Consider the following 4,900-nt stretch of genomic DNA (forward strand, 5'->3'; position numbering starts at 1 on the left):
TCGGAGGGTCTTGAACTATTTTCTTTTCCTATACTTTTGGACAAACCCTAGCCTAGGCAGACAACCCTCCTTGTTTTCCTCCCCGCGCCGCCAACCGTGTATCTAATTTCGTGCCTGACCAATTCCCCTCCACCTCTGGAACCCCTCCCGATCCAAATCCATCCAACAAGAGCCCCAGCCGACCACCGTAGCCAGCAGCCCGTCGGCCACCTTGCGCTGCTGTCCTTGGACGTGTCCGGTGACCAGTGCCCGCAGCTCCTTCTTCGTGTGCTCCTGGACACACCGCCCATCATCGCCAGCAGGCCAGGACCCCGCGTCGCCGGTGCCGAGCAGGAACGACAGATCTTGCACCCGCCAAGACCTGCCGTAGATGACCCTCCAGTACCTCGGATCGGGAGCTCGAGCCGCCCTTGCCCGGATCCGCGCCACCGCCGGTTGAGCAGAAAAACTGCCCCACCATGGTGCTCGTGAGGAAATCGTGCCACCGCCAGGGACGCCTCGTCCGGCAAGCACCTCACCGGAGGTCGGAACCGGCAGCCCCGCACCGCTAGGAGCCACTCAAGGTCGAGCCTCTCCCGTCCCCATGTCCTTCCTATCCTTCCCCATTTCTTCTTCTTCTCTCCCTCTCTCTCATGCTCCCCCTTTCTTTGTTTCTCTAAACAACAACTGCAGGAGCCCCATGGCTGCCGTCTCGTCACCGTTGGACCCCGAGCTGCCGGAAGCTTCTCCAGCCCCGGGAACGGGACCCCCTCGCCCAGATCCACGCCGCCTCGAGCTCACCCTGTCCCTCCTCTGCGTCCTCTCACTGTGGCCGCCGGCATCTGTTTCCCCGATGTGAGCAACTTCTGTCTGAAACTCTCTTTATTTCTAGATCCGTTCGGATATGGCAGGTTAATTCCAGTAGCCTCTAATTTCACCATGAGCAAGTCTGTAGCCGAGTTGGCTAGCGCAGCCAATTTCGAAGCAAGTGGACTGGGGTTTGAATCCCACGTGTCCCTATTTTATGTTGTTGTTGTTTTCCTTTTTGATCTGCACTTCACCGCGAGCACAGCGAGCCTAGTTGTTTTGTTTTTCGTCAGGTTCATTGGAGTTGCTGGTTCAGTTAACTTAGCTATGCTATTTTCACAAGAATAGTTGGCTATCCTAGTGGTAGGCACAACACACACACATCCAAGAGGTTCTGGGTTCAAATCCCAGCCACGCATATTTTGTTTTGTGTTTTACAGTTTAGAGTCTCGGTGTGATGCATATCAGGTAAATACCCGCCTTGTTCCAAAGTCACTACATAGCGAAGTGCTCACATGTGTTTCATTCATTTGATAGGTGCAGCGTTCTAGTCCCGGGCGAACACAAATTTTTTTTGTGCCTCTGTTTTCCTCGAACGTTGTCACATGCTCATGGGCCTGATATGCTGCTCGGTGGCACTATGCCTCCAGATTCGGCCCACTTATTTTTTTTCCATGTGTCCCTCTGAATTTGTCTAATTTCAGTGTAGATGTATTTTTTTAAAACGCTGTACTTTTTAAACCGTGCGTCGGATCACGACGAGTGATATATGTATATCATGTAGAATTTCGCGTAGAGTAATATTTTCCAACTCTCATGCATGATTAAAACCGTTAAGCTTGCTGGTTGCATCGTTTCGCGTGACGTGCCGTGCTAATACCGTTCTACCCGTAACATTTGATCCGTACCTCCGTTGGAGATGATCTATATATGTAAATCGAGTAGGACGATGAGTAGAATCATGGGAATCACTTTGTTTTACCGTTTAACAAACATAAAATGTGATTAGGACAAATCTGGACAGAATTAGAATTTAACGCATGGGGTCATTTCGGAGATGCTATATGTCGTATCGGGCCTCATTTAAAATGCCTAGATAGGTAGATTAATTACGCTTCACCTCTTGCCATGTTTAATAACATTTAATATTGCCGTGTAAATTAACAGGAGTGAACTAAATAATTAAACGTGGAGTTTCGTCGATATGCAACCCGTTGCATATCGAGCTTCACTTAATGTGTCGTGTTTGCGTGAGGTGAATTGCCATGCCATCCCGTGCATCGATGAACTGATCATGCATCATATTAGGGTATGCATCATGTTATGCATCGTGTGGTGAATATCTGTGTTGATGTTTGTTTCCAATTTGCTCCGTCTCGATAGGGTTCCGCAAGCGTGTCAAAATGTGAGGACCCGTTCGACTACGTTGGTTTGCCGACTCCACCGAGTTGTTCTTGTTCAAAGCGGGATCTCAGGCAAGATGACCGTTTCCCCAGATACCATTACTATCATTGCCATGCTAGTTTTACCGTTTCTACCGTTTATGTCTCGTTGCCTACCACATGTTAAATATCAGCCTCTCAACAATGCCATGAAACCTTCAACCTGTTCAACTTAGCAAACCACTGATTGGCTATGTTACTACTTGTTTAACCATGTTGTTAGCGTTGCTAGTTGCAGGTGCATTGCTTCCATGTGAAAGCATGGGTTCCTTGTTATATCACCATATTACTGCTATTTAATTTAATGCACCTATATACTTATTAAAAGGTGGAAGGCTCGGCCTTACTAGCCTGGTGTTTTGTTCCACCTTTGCCCTCTTAGTTTTCGGCTACTGGTGTTATGTTCCATAAATGAGCGCTCCTAACACGATTGGGGTTGTTATGGGGACCCCCTTGATAATTCGTTTTAGATTAAGATTGGTCTAGCAAGGCCCAACTTTGGTACTACATTTGCCTAAACACCTAATAAAATTGCATAGGGACTTTCCTGACCCCGAGGATAATTTAATCAACCCGGGGCCAGTGCTCCTCATGAGTGTTGGTCCAAACTGGCAGACTACGGGGCCACCGCGGGGCAACCCGAGGTATGGTTCTCCTAGTGTGACCCATTCGTCGTGTCCTGAGAACGAGATACGCGGCTCCTATCGAGATCATCGACACATCGGGTGGCCTTGCTGGATTAGTTTTACCTTTGATGAAATATCTTGTGCATCGGGATTCCGGTGATGCTTTGGATAAACTCAGAGTTGAGGTTTTCCACTAAGGAATCCGACGAGATTGCGAGCTTCGTGATCGAGGGTTTCTATGCGGCTTGTGGTAATTTGTGATGGACTAGTTGGAGCACCCATGCAGGGTTAAATCTTTTGGAAAGCCGTGCCCGCGGTTATGTGGCAACGTGGAAACTTTGTTTAACACTTGTTCTAGATAACTTGAGTAATTTAATTAAAATATGGCAACTGTGTGCGTAACCGTGACTGTCTCTTTCGTGAGTTCCTTCTCCGATCGAGGACACGGTGGGGTTATGTCTGACGTAGGTAGGTGTTCAGGATCATTCATATGATCATCAGTAGTCATGTCCGTTATGCGTAGATCTTCCCTCTCTTATTTCTGGTACTCGTAAGTGTAGCCACCTAATATATGCTTAGCCGCTGCTGCAACCTCACCACTTAACCATACCTCACCCATTAAGCTTTGCTAGTCTTGATACCTTTGGAAATGAGATTGCTGAGTCCCCTGTGGCTCACAGATTACTACAACACCAGTTGCAGGTACAGGTAAAGGTTACTTGACGCGAGCGCGTTGATTGTTCATTTGGAGTTGCTTCTTCTTCCTCTTCTTCATCGATCTAGGATGGGTTCCACGCCGGCAGCCTGGGATAGCAAGGATGGACGTCGTTCTTCTTTTCTTGTTTGTTTTCGTCCGTACTCAAACCGTGCTCTTACTCTTGATGATTATGTAATGTACTGATGTGACTCTGATGTAGCTTGTGGCGAGTGTAAGCCAATTCTATTATATCTCTTCTTTTCAGTACATGTACTTGTAATGATATCCATTCTTGCGACACGACGAGATGCGCTTCTATCCCTGACGAGGCCTTCGTGCCAAATTGAGGATAGGGTCACATCTTGGGCGTGACATTCACCTTCTCGTGGTCCCACCTCTCTTATAGTTACAGTTCACCGTGTCGGTGTTGCCGAGCCGCCGTGGCAGCCAGCAAGGGCCTAGCTCCCCTATTTAAACCCCCCTCTGTGTCTGGGTTCCATAGGGTTCCCTATTCCCCTCTCGGCCATCGCCAGGTGAGCTAGCCCCATAGATCTTCCTGATCCGTCCCTCTACAAAGAGGGAGAGCAGCGAGCCCGTCATCGCTGTCGAGCACTCTCGTGACCCCATGTAGAAAAAGCATCTAGGTGTTGTGCTTGTTCATGCTTCTTCCACGACGTCCTCTCCTTCATAGAGGGATGTTAAGGCCAAGAGAAATTGCCGTTCTTCTTCCTGGCTGCAGCTCGTCGCAGGCGAGCAATTCGTCTCTGCGCTTCATCCTCGAGCCGGATCGGCTACACCAAGCCCCTCCTCGCGAGCATCCGCGCATCTCGTGTGCTTTTCCCACTCGGTTGCACTCTATATCATCGTCGTTTTCGAGACCGAGCCTGCGGCTATCAAACCTCGTCTCCGACAAGATCTTAGACTTAATTTTATGTTGTGTAGGCGTTCGTTAGGAGTTCTTGTCGACGTGAGGTTCCGTTTTTGCCATCAAATAGAAGTTTTCCCCGCCATGGATAGCTAGTCATACTCATTGTTGCCGCCTCTATTTCTTGTCGCCGGCATCCATCCGTTCAGCGTCAGGTGCCACAGATGAGCGTGTGCGTGCAGAAGGAGGTTGTGGGAAGTTTCGTGCCTTCCGCCATGTATTAGGTCACTGGAGTAAGGCCGTCGTGGTCTTATGCTGCCTACTTCGCCGTAGGTGGTTGCCTGATACGTCTCCAACATATTTAATTTTCTAAACTCTTTTCCCCTTGTTTTGGACTCTAATTTTCATTATTTGAATGGAACTAACCCGGACTGACGTTGTTTTGAGCCGATTTGCCTTGGTATTATTTTTGTGCAGAAATAAA

This window comes from Hordeum vulgare, chromosome 1H (assembly GCF_904849725.1).
Source record: "Hordeum vulgare subsp. vulgare chromosome 1H, MorexV3_pseudomolecules_assembly, whole genome shotgun sequence".
In the NCBI taxonomy this organism is placed as follows: Eukaryota; Viridiplantae; Streptophyta; class Magnoliopsida; order Poales; family Poaceae; genus Hordeum; species Hordeum vulgare.